Genomic DNA, 16,819 nt, shown 5'->3' with positions numbered 1-16,819 from the left:
TTAATTTTTTCCTTCTTTCTATGGTATCTGTGAAGCAACTATTTTAATATCTGTAAGGCAACGCTATTGCCATTTTATTGATAAGGAACTGTGTCACAGAGAGACAAGAGCAGACTGATATGAGAAAGGCAGGGAACTGAGAACAAATCTCCCATAATTATTCTAACAAATCTAACCATCATTATTGTCTTACCCCAAATCAAACATCCTTGCCCTCATTCAAAATATTACCTACTGACTATGTTATGAAGTTTAGGCTGTTTTAGCATTTATTTTACCCCAAGCTTTTATTGATCATGTGCTCTTCCAAGTGTCTTGCCAGGAAAAGAATGAGGCATCAAGATGACAAAGCAAAGTGCAGTGGAGTAGGAGAGCCAGAAACTGAAAGAAGCAGAGGACAGTACTGTGAAGCTTCCAAACTACTGTCCATTTTGAAAGCATGGAAATTAAATACAATAATTAAACAATACCAAGTGAGGTTTTTTTCCAGTGCAACCTTGTTTCTTTTTACACGGGATACCACTTTTCACACGAAGATATTAGCTCAGTCCCTCTTGGAGCTGGTTAGAAATTCTAAAGATATTTCAAAAGTAATGCAAAGCTTTACAACTTATGAAGGACAGAGACAAATGCACCATAGTGTGATATTTTAAATTTAAGTTCAAATAATGAGTAGGCCTTCTTCAGCTATAGAATGATTCAACAGTATGCAGCCTATGTCAAGCTAGATTACACTAGATAAACCAGTGATCCTTTCTACATTCAAATCTGACATGGGTGTGCAGTAAACTGAATAATATATGGCACTATACAATTCTCACAAATTAATATTGCAGTGTTTTTCTGCATAGGCTTTGTCCAAGTTATTACATTAAATTAACATTCTGCTGAAGAGATTACCCTGCCCAGTTGTTACTGGGATGTGTTGAGAGGGGCATCTCTAATTCAGCCAGTAGGTTTAATTTCAGTGCTGAATTCTGAGGTTGCAACCCTGCAACATTCCAAAAGTCTGGTTTCATCTAGCAGAAACTATCTGGATTCAAGACTGATGATCAGATAAAGTATGACCAGTATGACCAGGAAAAAAAGCAGAAATGCCTAAGTAGAAGTAGACATGAAATGTATCCAGCAGGACTAGAAAAGTTTGCCTGGACGAAGATCAGGTCTTGAGTATCAGTCATGGGTGCATTGCTTCTGTCTCCAATATTTATATTTCAGTCCAAATTTTCAGCAAAGAAATTAAGCTCATGCAACATTGTCCTAGAATGAGCAGAGGCTCTGGTCTCAAAATAACAATGATATTTACAAATATCAAAATAATTTTATCAGAATTATATCAGAATTTCCCTACCACCCGAAGGAAAATGAAGCGGCAGACAGGAAAAATAAGGGAAGAGCCAACATTTCATAGCAGTATATGGAACAGGAGTGCAAAGAAACAAATGATAGATGGTTGGAGGCACAGAAACTGAAAACACAGTTTGACAATGGAGTTCTGGCTGGGGAGCCAGTGGGAATGAGAAAGATATACAGAAGCTTGGAGATCCAGCCCTGGACAAAGACATACAGAAAACTGACTGTAGAAAGGTACTGAAGACAGGAGGTAAAGAACAAGTACTTAAACTATGCTTATGGTAAAAAAAAAAGAACAAGAAGCCAGTGGGGCAGTGAGAAATAGAACTGTTGTCCTTAGGACTGGGTTATACTCAGAGTTTTAACAGATAGTGAACAAGGGTAGGAAAGGTCATTTAGAACCGAGCAGAGAATCAGTCATGACTAAAACTCCCTTTTGGGTCTTCTGGAAACCAAATATCAGTTTCTCATTATTTCTGTGCCATCAGAAAACATCTGTGCAGTCGATGGTAGTGAAAACAGGTATCTTGCATCTTACTCCTTCAGCAGTAGTTTGTGCAGAATATTATTCCATGCGAGTTGTTTAATAGACGAATGATACAACATTGTTTAGGGGATTTTAAAGTCCCAAGCATCTTAAAATTCAGAAGGGGTTAAGACATTCTTGGAAGTTTCTATTTTAAAATGCTGTGTACCATTATCTTTCCCTTTGTTTCTATTTCCACCTCTCTGCCACAGACACATTTTCAAAAAACTTTTTTAACATGACCAAATCCAGAAAAAAGGTGCCAAAAGTGCCAGGTTGCCTATATAACCAAATTTTCCCTCATCTTGTGAATGAGCATGAAGAGTAATGGCATGACTCATATCTATTGTTACCAGAATACACCTGCCTCAGACAGTGCAGAAGACAGCCTTGCTGCAAGGATGAATCAGAACTGTGTACTGCACATGTACTTCACCTGGTAAAGAACTTTGAAGAAATGCATTAAAAATGGGACCGTATAACAACAAGAACAAGAATAGTTAGAATAACTGGATGTCAGTGTAGAAAGCAGGATTCTATCTTTCCTTGACATAAATTTTCCATCATAATTCAAACCAGCTTTTTCACAAGTGGTCACTGAAAGTATATTCTTCATTTTCCATGTGATTCACTAAGAAGAGGCATTTAATTTGCAGAAAAGATGAATGTTCAGAGACATACATAGCTGTAGACAATAAGACCTAAGTTGAAAAAGTTTCATGTGACATTAATGAGTCAAGGCTTTTGGACCTCAGCAGCTCAGGATGGTCCTGTAGATTAGTGGCAGTTTTTGAACATGGTATTCTGGGCCATGGTTCCCCAGCCATAAAATTGGAATCATACTGTCTGCCAATCTCAGAGGCCTGCAGTAATGCTAATTTAATGTCTGCTCATCACTTTGGCACTATCATGATGCTAGGAAAATCCCAAAATGCAAATTATTAATAATTAATAACTATGTCTCCAGAGCAAGGCTTAAATATTCTATAGTAAACAAGGTGTGGGGCGACAGACAGAACAATGTCACAAAAACAAAATATGGAACAGCTGCTCATTAAGTGACTATCATATATTCTGTGAACTGAATGAGGAGATTTTGTAAGAAAAAACAATATGTGATCATGTAATTAAAGAAGTCTTCATAATGCATATGCATGGGGGAGATTAAATTAACTTGCCTTAACAAAGTTAATTCCGGCACGTATTAGCTTTAGTGTTTGGACTCTTTAATGTAGATTTTCCACACACAATATGAAATAACTGAGATCAGAATAAAGGACATATATTAGTCGGCTGTATTTTATTCATCCAGTTCAAAACAGAATTTACTTTTGGAATGCAATGCTGGAACAAGTTATAACAACTGGAATATAGGAATGACTAGTTTATTACCAATTATTCTTATTTTCAACAGAAAGATTGGATTTTAGCCAAAAACTTCCTTCAGCACCATAAATGGCAAATAAGCAGGTTAGAGAGCATCTTCTATGTAATGATACAGCACAGTAGTTCCTGCAGTCAATCATTGTTCCTTAAAGTACATGAATTCAAGAAAAATTTTATGAATTATTCTCACAAGTAAAGAGTACATTCAAACTCCATGAACTTCAAGAGATGTAGAGCCAACACATGGCTCTTTTTATCAGTCCAAGTCAAGCACAGACAAGTGTAATCCAAATCAAACCTTTACCTCTGTTTTTTCATATGGATATGACTTTCTCTTTGTGAAAACCACAGGCTCTTTGTGCACATAGGGGCAGATAGATATGTATCTGTATATCTATCTGATCATTTAAATGGCTTTCATTTGAAATATTCTGTCCTTTAAGAATGACTGTCTCTTACACCAGAATATTTAACCAGAGATCATATTTTGTAGTATTAATTAATTCTTTACTTTCTCTTGCACTCAAAGATATGACTCATCACATTTGTAATATATGGCTACTTATTTAAGGTAGAACCTCAGTTTTAAAAGATGCTTCCTGGTTTTGTTTCTGTGTGCACTGCCTGGTTTACCAGGGCTAAGTTATGTGTCTTGCTGACGAACAGGCAGACTGCATAGAAGATTTTGTTTCTCTAATCTCTTATATAAAGAACACAGAGCCAGCTCACTGGGTACTTCAGACCACACACTGAACCATTTAATATACCTTACCTCTTAAATTTGAGATTCATTTGCTCTGCATTCATAAACAAATTTTAAGATAAAGTAAGTGCTTGTTATCATCAAAATAATTTTTCACCCTGAAAATTTTAGCATTCCCATCATAATTGTCAAACTATAGTAATCACAATTCCTCTGTCTGAGCTGTAGACCTCAATTCTCCCTCAAGAGGGGAAGATGAGGGGCAGGAACCAATCTCTTCTCTCTGGTGACCAGTGACAGGACCTGAGGGAATGGTTTTAAGCTTTACCAGGGGATGTTCAGGTTGGATACTCACAAAAGTTTCTAGAACACTGGAACAGGCATTTTAACAGGCTCCCCAGATAAGTGGTCACAGCACCAAGCCTGGCAGAGCTCAAGAATATGGACAAAGCTCTCAGGCATATAGTGTGACTCTTGGGATGGTCCTGTGCAGGGCCAAGAATTGGACTTTGATGACCCTTGGGTTACTATGAAACCAGAATACTCTGATTCAATGATAATTACTATCCCTTGTCTTTTGGAAACTTCTAGATATCTTACACAATATACAATCAGCAGCAGATATGGAAAGGACTACAGCACCAGCATTTAAAAATTAAATACAATATTTAAAATGCATGTAAAATTTCTCAGCTGCTTTTTTAGATCATTTTCACCCCTGACTCCATATTAATATCAGATATATATTTTATTTCATTGATCTTATTCTACATACCAAACACAGACTAACAATTATTTTCAATGTTTCTCACAATTTCACAGTGCATTTTGCAAGTTCAAGTTCACTTAGCACAGTCCTGGTATTGCTTTCTTTAAAGTTAAATGCAACTGTTTAACATGGACATTTGGATCTTACTTGATCTAAAGCAAATGGTTTTCTGGTTAATCAAACAAACACGTTCCACAGCCATGAGTCTACTTTTACCTTTAACAGTAAGGTCACAGAACCACAGAACAAGGAAAACTTGTCTTGGAAGGGACTTTAAAGATCATTTCATTCCCAAACCCCTCCCATAGGCAGGGTTGCCACTAGACCAGGTTAATCAGAGCCTCATCCAACTTGGCCTTGAACATCCCCAGGCATCCACAGCTTCTCTGAGCAACCTGGTCAGTGATATAGTGATTTTATATAAAGTCATTTTACAACACTTCCACTTGAGCACAAAGTGGTTTTAGAACATTTGAACTTACAAAGCAATTTTTATTTTTGTTTACGCATTTGAAATTACCATAAATGAGGACAGCTAAATGCTATGACTCTGAAAGATATTGGAAACGAGGCAGATATTTAGTCAGCATTTGCATGTGATTTAACTTAAGTTAATGTTTTTATCTGTGGAATACTTTGTAATTCTGCTCCCACTTTCTTTTGAAAACCATGCTATCTATTGAAGTAGCAAAACACAGATTTTGACCAAAGTTCCTCTCTACCTTAACACGGGTAATCTGTTGCAAGGCAAAAATTAGAACACTGGTCTTTTAACTTTAAGTTTCTTGCTTAATCTCTGACAGTTCTATGCACTGTATTTCTGAAGCCTGAGGGGCTTTTGCTTTTATTTACTGAAGTACATTTGAGATTATTTTTGGCATCTTTACACTGGGTCATGAAACAGCATGTTTTGGCACCTGCTAGCCTCACTAGCAATCTGCTTACTCCAGGCTGTCATCCTTGTGCTACTCCTGGGCATGCATCTGACAAAAGTCTTGCAGGTTTGCTCAGATCTGGAGTGTTGCAAACAATGGGAGAAGAGGAGCATATGAAAAAGCTTTATTGGTGTTTAGGTGAATCTTCAATTGTTGATTTTGTATTTTAAATATATAATAAATAATGTTGTTCATACTTGTATGTTCCATTTTACTGATTTTGGTTGATACAACCAAACACAAACCAAAATGAAGAACCTTTCTGCAAAACTCATTTGTTGGCACTTGAAATTATTCATTGTTGAGACTTTTAGGCACATTTTTACTAACCACCTCTTCTGCTGGGTCATTTAGTGAAACTCTGGCACTAACAGTAATGATTATTATGAAGGACTAATTTCAATTACTCTACTACCCTAAATTAAATGCATACCTTCTCTTTCTCCTTTAAGAGGTTTCTGATTGAGAAAAAAGTATCTGGTGCTGAAATGGCTCACAATAACTAAGCAAAACCATGGTAAACCACATACATAGAGATTATTAGCAGAGACTAGTAAAAAAATTCTGCCACTGTAGAACCAGTGAATCACTGATGATAAATATATACAAATTACCTATTCACAAAATTCAGTCTACTCAATCACCACACCTTAAAATATTAAGTTAGGAGAAGGAGGGAGTGTATTTTTTTTTAATTTATCACCTCATGGGTATAACTATGAACATGCACTCAGCACACTGAAACCGTAAGCTCTGAAGAAAAGGGTGCTTCCTGAAGAGTAGAATTTTTTCCTCTGACTCTGAACTCTAACTTAGTTCCTATAGACATAAAGTTCATTTCACTTAACTTTAGATATTTGCAATATACGCATTAACACCTATGCTGATCCCTAGGTTTCCTTTATCCTCTCTAGTAAGGAATGTGCTATTGTACAGTCTGATTCATCTGACCTACTTAGATGTCTACCTTCCGAGGAGATGAATCATGCCCTAAAAGTGTCTATCTCTCTCCATTGACTATAAAGGCAGCCTAGCCAAAGACAATTTTGATAGAAAAGCCATTACATTAGGACTGATAAATTTCACCCCAGAAGCTATGAAAGGAGCAAAACAGGAGTGAATGCTATTTTCAGCAATATTTAACTTCTGTATGATTTTGAAATAGAAATCCATCCACAAGGTCATGTGGGGACAATACTACTGAGAGCTGCTGAGTAGCACAGACTCATCTCTCCCAAACCACAGGGAGCAACTCCCTCACGAAATGTGCAAGGTGAACATGAAATGATAGTATCTACTCCCTCTACACCTTTCCAAAAATTATTCACAAGAGACAAAACCTTTAAAGTGCACTGTTTTCTTTAAATGTTGTTTGCAATAAAATTAATACGGAGTCAAAACCTGTATTTGTATTTCTGCACAGAAAGGACTACTGAATTTATAAGAATCTGCTCATAGCTTTGTCCTCCTGCCACACTTTTAAAAACAGTTTATTTCTAGCTTTGATTGGCTACGAAACACGCACCTTCTCTTGGCTTTAGCTACTTACTGGGTAAGAATCTTTATAGTTTTTACCATATTCCTTTCCTTAACATTCTTCAGTGCACCGAAGGTGAATGAAGTGCTGTAAAAATGCACTTCTGTGTCTCTTGTCTCAGTAGGTGGAAGTCCTTTTTTATATGTAGACTTGTTAATAAAAGCTTTATTTCTACTGTATAAGAAGCACAGTTTTGACCTAACTAAACCATGACCCAAATTCTACTTGATCAAGGAAGTCTTTTTCTGAACTTCACTTGGCTTTCAAATTAGCCCTCTGTCTTCCTTGGCTTGAGAATGAATACTTCAGTTACAGCAATATACAGTCATTTGCAGTGGAAGAAAGCATAATCCGCCTAAGGGTGCTAAGATTTCTTTTGCTCACCAAAAGTCAGTACCCAGTATTGATAAGGACAAATAATCATTTATGATCATAACATAACAAAGCTGTGTTAGTTTCAGTAACTACAAACTAATCAAAATAATGCTACATGATAACCCTTCTACAGAAAATGTTAAAGCAGGAGAAAAGGGATTCAACATTAAGAAGATGTAATGATCTAGCAAAATTATTTTTTACTTCTTCTAATCAAATTACTCCAATAGTTTCTAAATGTTTGCTACAAAAACAGTCAGCTCTATCATAATCAGATTTCTCCTAAATACATTTTTACTTATGTGGTGTATTCCCCTTAGTCTGAGATTGAGATATATACACATAGCTGCTAGTGCATTGAAGAGAGACCATGATCTTTCATAGGGTTTAATTTGATTTTATAACCCAACCAATTTTCAGGATTATTTAGGGATTAGATGTTCTGTCAGGCTGAGCTATGTATCCAATAAAGCACAAGATTTTTTATCTAATTCTTACTGATTATATGCCCCTGTCCTGGCATTTTTACCTTTATGTCACATGTTCTCTTTGCCATGCTAACATCAGCAACAGCCCATGACCAATCAGTGGGCTGGGCCATGCAATAAAACAGCCATGCCTGTTTTCTATGCAGAGATGCTGCATAGAAACTGCAATTTAAACATCCTACTGCCTCATTTTTGAAACCATTTAAGTCTGGAAAGACACAAAGAAAAAGAAGCACAATTTTATCTGATGATTCCTACTACTTACATTTATAGTGACAATTTATAAACTGCAAATTTAGCAACATATGACACTTTGATTGATGAACTTTGCTTTTTCAGAAGGTTGTACTAGGAAGACTTACACTGCCAAGAACTAACATGAACTTGTCACCATGACAGTATCTTTGTAATTCTCTACCTGAACTAATATCAGGCATTGCTTTGTGCATCCTTGCCATTCCATCAACACCCACACACAAGGTAAGTATGACAGAGAAGTATACAGAATTCATTTCAGCTGATGAGGGGAGTGAGGATTTCTGACTACTCAATTATTTAAGGGGGGTAACTAAGACACCATATACAAGAGGAACACATCCTGCTTCAAAAGCAAAGGAAGTACAGTCACAAACTCCGATTCTTAGGTTGTGCTGAATTTTGACCAATACTTAGCTAAGTGTCTTGTAGAAAATTTGTGACATAGACAAAACCTGAACTCATTTTTCCCAATTCTAAGCTAATTCTCTAATTAAAGGGCCAGACTCTTCTCATTCCTGAGGCACCATAGAACTAGTGGTAATAATATACAGCTGGCTAAGAAAAATGTTGCATACCAGGGATTCCTACATTGCCTAATTAGGGTTGCTTTACTACGCCTTTTCACTGCCATGACAGGGCAAGCTGAATATAGAAGCAAGTATAAAATCCCTAATCTGTGGCACTGTCCTCTATGGGCCTTCATCCTGTAAAGGACCAGAATATCCCTTCAAGATATAAAACGACTATAATCAAAATGCTTAAGACGCTGCACCTTTCATTGGGTCCATAATTTATTACAAGATGAAGCTTAATAGAAGGCCTGGAATGATGTTTCTATCTGTTATCAGCTGAAGTGAGCAATCCTCACAAAGACCATTCACACAGAAAAGTCAGTTTACATGGGCTTTTCTAGCATTAGTTTCTAAATTTCAAACTGATTTAATGATCAGTTTCAAATTGATTTAATATAGTATGCACAACTGTTGTATGTCAGCCATGACATGTCTCTGGAACACCAAGATTAAAAAATGTGTGCATCTGATAATCTCTTCAGATAAAAAAAAAAGAAAAAAAAATCAAGCTTTAGATACATTTTACCTAAAAGAAAATAGCAAAAAGAAAATTGGAAAAATCACATCAGCAAGTTTTAAGGTAAGCCCTTGCAGCATTGCAAGAGTCAATTTGAAAAATTCTGTTTGCAAAATAACAAATGTAAGAAGGTAAATATTTCAACTTAGGCTCTGGTGCTGCTGTATCTTCTTTTTACTTTTCTCTCTCTCTTTGTTTGGGGCAGGACTGATTTATTTTTTCACCCCTATGTCCATGTTCCTTAATTGCCTTGTTCTGTAGAAGATTCTATAGAAGAAAGATCCTTTCATGAGCCCATTTAAATTCCTCATGTAAATTCTTCCACATCTCAAACTTCAAAACTATTTTCTTTAGCAGTCCACCAGAACGCACTGCACAGATTCCTCATGATCCCAAACTACAGCACGAGAAATTCTATGAGCTCAACCTGAGCTGAGAATCCATTTAATCATGCCCTTCGTATTCTCATCCCACCTTTACCTATTTTACTGTCTTCTTACACTTCCATTTCAAATTTCTACTCCTTTTGACATAGTGTGTCTCATCAACCCCCTAAAGTACACTGGCAAAACTTAAATCACAGGTAAATTTTCTTCTATATCTAATCCAACTTTTTCCTGTAATAATTTAATTACTGTCTAATGCAATTAACTGATTCATGCTTCATCTTATTTTAGTATAGAATGTATGAGTTTAACTACATTTATAACTGCTGTCCATCATCATCAAAGGAACCAAGTCAGTGGACCAATATAGTGTATCTATGTCTCTATCTTATAAATTAATCAGATTTCAACTAAACTTTCTGAGTTTCCTTTGAAGAATGGGACCTATGATAATTAGCAGAGTATACTCTACTAATAAAGTAAAAGTATTCTGGTGTTATTTTGAGAAAACCTAGGGGATATGCAGGAAAATCAGAACATAATCGTGTCCTGTGATATTAGCTCATAAAGGTCTGTGACAAATGGCCCTCCAACAGCTGCTTAGCATGGAATCTGATACCAGCCTTCTGAATTTCTGGACAATGTATAGATTTTCCAAAAATTCAGCAGAAGAAAAATGATTCAAGAAAAAACTCCTGTGATGAACACCAAGAAAATACCATCTATCTTCTCTATATTCCACATACATGGAATGCAAATATATCCAGCATTTTAAACAAGTTTGCAAGCAATGCTTAAGAAAAATGCATTCTTCAAATCTAAAATGGATTTTAGCATTACTAGCCTCTGAATTCACTTCATCCACATTTTCTACACTTACATACTCAATTTATACACTCATTTTTCATGCCAGCATATGAGAACTACTATGATTGCCTGGTGATAGCAGGATGACAATAGGGAAAGCCACACTTTATGAATAAATATATATACAGTGAAAGAAATAGCAATTTTTCCAACCTATCCACCCTGCAGATCTGACTCTACTATTACTGTTTAATGAAATAAAATTTCCTATTTATTTAACATTAATTAGTACTACCTTTTTGATTTCAAAGTAAAAAGAATTCCAGTGCATTCAGGTCCAAAAGGACTCAGGCACTGATTCCTGTTCTTTGTAACTCCAGCAGCAAGAATAATATATGCATCATCTAATTTAACTGCAAATGACTCTTTTAGCATGAATTGTCTGTTTAAAGATAATGCACAGCAGAATTCTTAACTGCATCCCAGAAGTCATGCAGCACCACGCAGATAAGATCACAGTGGTTACCAGGGGTGGCAAATGGGAAAAGCACTACAGGAAATGAACTCTTGTCAATAATCTCAAGAGAGTGCTATATTTAGGTCAATTGTACCTGAAATCGTTTGGTGGGGTAATTGCTCTTTGGTACAGACTCTGCTCTCTGAGCCTGTCAGAGTGCTTGTAGGTCCTCTGGACTGAATTCACCAATTTTCTTCCAGACTCATTTTCTAAAAATAAAAACAAACAAACAAACAAACAAAAACTTTAATTAAGGACAGCAAGCTTACCAGAACACAGAAAATCACTCACATGTTATTTCAGATTTCAAAAATATGCTTTTAATTAATGCATTTAATACAAAAGCATGTTTCAATAGCCAACTGATTGCTTCAATCTTCTAGAACAGAAATATATTCTTCATTTTTTTTATCTGGCCCTTCAAAGACTTCCCAGATCTACTGAATACCTACAACGATTTAGAGCACTTTTGCTGATCAGTTAATAGTCAGTGCAAAATCAGAATTGTTCTTAAATCTCATGGTGCATCCCAGTGCAACATTATTCTAGCTTTAATTTGGGTTGAGTCTTCATCTGAAAATGCGGCTTAATGTTCAATAATTTAAGATGGTTCATTCATGTGTATTGAGAAATGGGTAAACTCAGTTTTAGGAATCCAATCTGAGACATATACTGACCTTTTACATCAGTTAGCTGGATTAATACAGATACCAGAAAACAGTACCTAGTCATTCTGTCTTATGATTTCTTAGAAGAGATATTTTACTTTGATATCACAAGGTCTCCAACAGAATTATTCCTTCTTTACATAAAGAGTAAATATTAACCAGATGAATTTTAAAGTAAGGAAAAGCCTCCTTCATCAGTTATTCAGCATGCTTTTACCTTCTACAGATACAGCACCATATCTGTAGTCACTACTTAAGTGCTTGTGATTAGTGTCTATTGTGATTAAAGAAAATGTCATGATGCAACTATACTGCTGAAAAATATACATGTACTTTTTATTTAAAAAAAAAATCAAAAAGGAAATAAGATACACTATTGAAAGCTACAGTAGGTGCATCAGTTATTTTAGCTATTGTTTCTTGAGAAGAACTTCAAATTCAAAGATACTCATTAAACAGAGTAGATGGCAATAACAGACAAAGTGTTAATGGGGCAGCAGTGGAGTGTGTCAGGAAAATGAAGAGACCCTGAGGGGCTCACCATGTTGTTTATGCTCAGCTAAATTCAGCAACATTACCATAAATCCTCTAAAAGACACTGTACTCAACTCCTTATTTGCTACTTTCCAGGCAAGGAAATATTCTATGAGAGTAGAAGATGGTACTATTTTCTAAACAAACTTTGCATGTAAATACACCAAATATTTACATATAAATTCTATTAATTTATTATTTTTACAATTTTATGAAAAGCAAAGAGAGAGTCTTTTAATTTTCAAAATAATGTGTGAATCTATATGAAAATTTCTGAAATCACACCCAAGAACAGAGCCTTTAAACAAATGAATCATCATTTCTCTCATAAAATTATTGTATAATTTAAAGTCTGAGTTTCACTATTCATTTCTCAAATGAATAATTCAACTGGATAAAATAAAATTATGCATAAACCAAATAACTTTTAATGAGAGTTCAAAATTCTTGATTTCTAGTTAGTTATTGTTGGGGTTTTTTTTTATTTTAAGGTGGCATTCTAAGGGAGTAAATTAGTCTTAGGAAATATACATAAACCATTCATTCCAAAAATGTTCTGGCTAAAAAGAAGCATGTTATAAGCATCTCTGCATGCATCTTTATGGTGACCTTATTGTGCCTTTGATCTTAGAATAAAACTTTTTCTACATAAGCATAGGTGAATTTATTGTTAAGGAGAAAGCAGCTGCAACATGCTGTGTAACTTCAACTATAAATACAAATTCATGTAAGAAATCATTATCTACAGAGGAAAGATCCAAGCAAAACCGCAAAAGCCTCCATGGAATCTCCAGCAGCACCATGGACAGCGGCAGCCACCAGCCGCTCGCCATGCCCTAAAACCCTGCTTAGCTTCAGACATGTCCAAAGTCAAAATAAGGGCTGAGGTTTTTTCCCAGTCTTCTCCCTTTTTGAGGTCTACCTAGGGCTTTTAATTCTTGGAAACAATGAGAACTAACAGATCTGAAAACTGGTTGTTTAAATACGTCAAGACAGGCCTTGGGCTCTGACAAAGCTGATTTCCACTATGGGCTCTTGACCCACCACTTCAAAGCCAAAGATCTGATATCCAAAAGCAGTCACGTGTTTTTGGGGATTACCATTTTGCATATATAAATCCCCACACGGGGAATACTATTCAGAGCCTGCCTCAATACCAAATGTTTGGCAAATGCACGCACAGCCATAGGTGGCTTGTCGTGGGATGCTACACTTGCCACTGAGATACTGAGAAACAAAGCCCCCACAGTTATCCACTCCTATTCTAATAACGATAATAATGCTTTGTTTCAGGAACCCAAAAAACATTCAGTTACCCTTGCAGAAGTAGAAATAGGGTACTTGTAAGATGCTGAAAAACAGATTCTCCTTACTGCTTAACACCCAAGCAAAGCATATTTAAAATACAGCTTAAATGTCATGGGCTCTGAGACGCCCTAAGCAACGCACTTCACATGTGAATGACAAAAACACCTGGAATGGATATTTTAGTGGATATTTTAGTAGCAGCCAAGAAAATTCTCACATTGACTGATGCTGAGAACCATCAATTCCCAGAAAGGTCACAAAGAGCCCCCAGTTCTTATTATCCCTGAAGGTATGGGAAAAAAACCCTGAACCACTAAAGTAAAATCACAAGAAGTGTCCAGCTCTCAAGCAAATACTGCCTGCCTTTAAGAGGTTGTATGCTTCATCTAATGTATTTCAACACTGGTGGTCACTTGAGTTATTTGTGACAACAATTTGCTTTAGCGTTGAAGGTTTTTTGGGGTAATTACAACTACTTCAAATACTTTGATAGGGTTTTTAAAAAATTACTTATATTTTATCTCATATTAGGATTTATGAGGTTATTTGTGATTGCAAACAGATTTGGACAATTAACAGTTTTACATTAATTTAAAGGCACTAAATTCATGCTTCTGATTATTCAGAATAAATTATAAATAAAAATACATGGACTTATTCCCACTACTGCTGACATTAGACAGACATCTGTCCCACTTTTGAGCGGAAATAACACCATCATCCAAACTCTAGAACTAACATTAAGTCAAAGCTCAAGAAATATAAATATAAAAAATAAATAAAAACATTAGGTGAATAGCAAACAAAGTAGTTTTCCAATCAGAATATGAAGTTCTAAATAATCTGTGAAAACAAAGAACTTATGGTGAAAAAATGTTTTCCCTATCATTACGTTTGGTGTATTACTTTCTTCCATCAACAACATACTTCAAACTACAAAGTACAAGCACTTGTAAGATTTTACATTAACTTTCATGTAGATCTACCAAGACAGTCTTAACACCAACGTGCTTTGAAATAAATGTTTCCTAAATTTATGAAACTCTATATATATTCTATCTATAAATAAAAGAGGATGATTAAGAAAAAGTGATCCAGCATAAAAATACAGGAGCGTGAATGTCCTTCTTTGAGGAAGAAGATATCCAAAGTTGAGACTTGGTGCTCTTGGAAAATTTCTGAATACCTTCATTGAAAGTCAATGAGCATCCCTGTTAATAGTGGATGCCACGTTTCTTATGTGAAGTGTAGTTTAGGTAGGATTAATGGTTCAAAGGATCAGTTGCTGCCAAACAAGGATTTAAAACTAATGAGGAAAATACACAACTGGCACTGAGGGGACCTTTGGAAAAGCTGTGTGCATCCCTTACATGGTAGGTAAACAGTTATCATCCCCTGACTGAGGCCCAGTCAGGAAGTGTGGAGAAAGTGTGAAACAGTGCACTAATACCTGAGTGAAAAAACAGGGGGCTCTCCTGACTGCAGAAGGTAATGAGGATGGTGAAAACACAGTGTTACTGGCTCTTGCAGTGAACACTGGTTCACTTCCAGAACAATATGGAATTTGAAAATTCTTTTTAAGTAGGAGGATGGCACACAGAGCTGCACCTTAAAACCATACTACAAAGCAAATAACATTAGGAGATTACATTAAAAGCTGTTGATTTAGAGGCATTTCCAAGGTCAATGTTTGGGTGTGCAGATTTCACCTTCTCAAAACTGTTACCCAGAGAGCCATAGCAAAATAAAGTCAGGGTAGGAGGTAATCAAAACAACTTGCCAATGGTTAAATTAAGTGTAGGGTAGAGAACTGATTTGCCTTTCCAGATCTTTCCTGCTGTTTTCTGAAGCAAACTGGAGGCAGTGATAGCATCTTAAGGAAATAAAACACAACTAGTGAAATGAAAGTGTAAAACAAATAATATTTACCTACAGATTACAGATCTATACACTGCAGACTCTGAACTATATACAGCAAGAGTAATTAGCAGATTTAGTTTTACCCTTCTACACCAACAGCTATTGGAGAAGAGTTCTATTACCAGCAAATGCAGCAAAGCATTGTGTGGCAGATTTTGGGCAGGGCTGTTTACACAGTCTATCGTGCACCAATGTCAGATCTATCTAATGACTGTAGGAGAAAGCACAGAGCATCTACTGATTCTTCTGTGGGCTAAGGCCTATTTCTGCCATTTCTCGCCACAAGTTAAATTTTTATTCTCTCTCCTTTAATCCTTAACTGAAGTCACTCAGCAGCAAGATTATCTTTTGAACAATAAAGTAAAAGTGCAATATTGTAACCTAAAGAAGCAGAGAATTAGCCTTTTCAGTACACCAAAATGAAAGAGACAGAGCCTGGTCCAGAAAACTGTATTTGCACATTGGATCCATTTCCAGTATCTCAGTTTGATGGTGACTTAAAAGGTCCCATGTTGTACCTGAAACATGTTTAAAAAAATCTGACACATCTTTTGAGCCTATTGAGCAAAGATGCAGATTTATTAGAAAGAGACTGATCAGTACACAGCTACCTGTCTTTGTCTTCCAACACCCATCTACTTACACGTAGGCAAGGAGAAATGGTACACAGAAGCCTTATTCCTATTTTGCCATATCAAACAAGCCTGATTGAGCAGTGGTATTTTCATACATCCCTCTGCTGAAATCTGCTTTACCATTGTCAGGACAGAAAAGAAACATGTATGGGGAGATTCGTTCCCTGTCATACTCTGTCACCCCAACAGCTGTCACTTGGAAGCTGCAAGTTCTTATGTCCCTTGGCCAGTTCAAATTTATGTATCTCAATTGACTCCTCTTTAAAATAGCAATTTATATGAAGATACTTAACATTACGATTCTCTGAAGCAACAGATAAACTATGTGTAACTGAATTAAATGCAAAAGAAAATCTGTGCAATAGTGCTGTACCGATTTTTGTAGCAGATATATAAGAAATGCCCTTCTCAGCATTTTTATAGCACATCATACAAGCTAATGACAAAATACCATTCTGGATTTGAAAATTACCATTATGTATACTCAGTTGCAATGATTTACATCACAGAAAGTAGTACTGTTATGAATAAACTTACTGTTGCTTTGTACAGTACTCACAAAGATTTGCCCGAAATGCAAATAATTTCTATTTTAGTGACATTTGACAAAAAATAGAAGTCTAAA

General features: G+C 35.9%; 1 protein-coding gene across 25 annotated transcripts in view; it reads right to left on the bottom strand.

The window, feature by feature from the left end:
- MYT1L (myelin transcription factor 1 like) overlaps nt 1–16,819 on the bottom strand; it is a 311,497-nt gene that overhangs the window by 212,835 nt on the left and 81,843 nt on the right. For 24 of the 25 annotated variants that reach the window (XM_072926030.1, XM_072926034.1, XM_030270108.4 and 21 more), the window contains one exon: nt 11,224–11,338. The exons of the other annotated variant lie outside the window; for it this stretch is intronic. The gene's annotated coding sequence lies outside the window, so the exon portion shown is untranslated. The remainder of the gene's footprint in view (nt 1–11,223; nt 11,339–16,819) is intronic. 25 annotated transcript variants of the gene reach the window in all.

This window comes from Taeniopygia guttata, chromosome 3 (genome assembly GCF_048771995.1).
Source record: "Taeniopygia guttata chromosome 3, bTaeGut7.mat, whole genome shotgun sequence".
Taxonomy (NCBI): Eukaryota; Metazoa; Chordata; class Aves; order Passeriformes; family Estrildidae; genus Taeniopygia; species Taeniopygia guttata.
The sequence above is the reverse complement of the archived record's forward strand: the minus strand, read 5'-3'. Positions and strand labels throughout refer to the sequence as shown.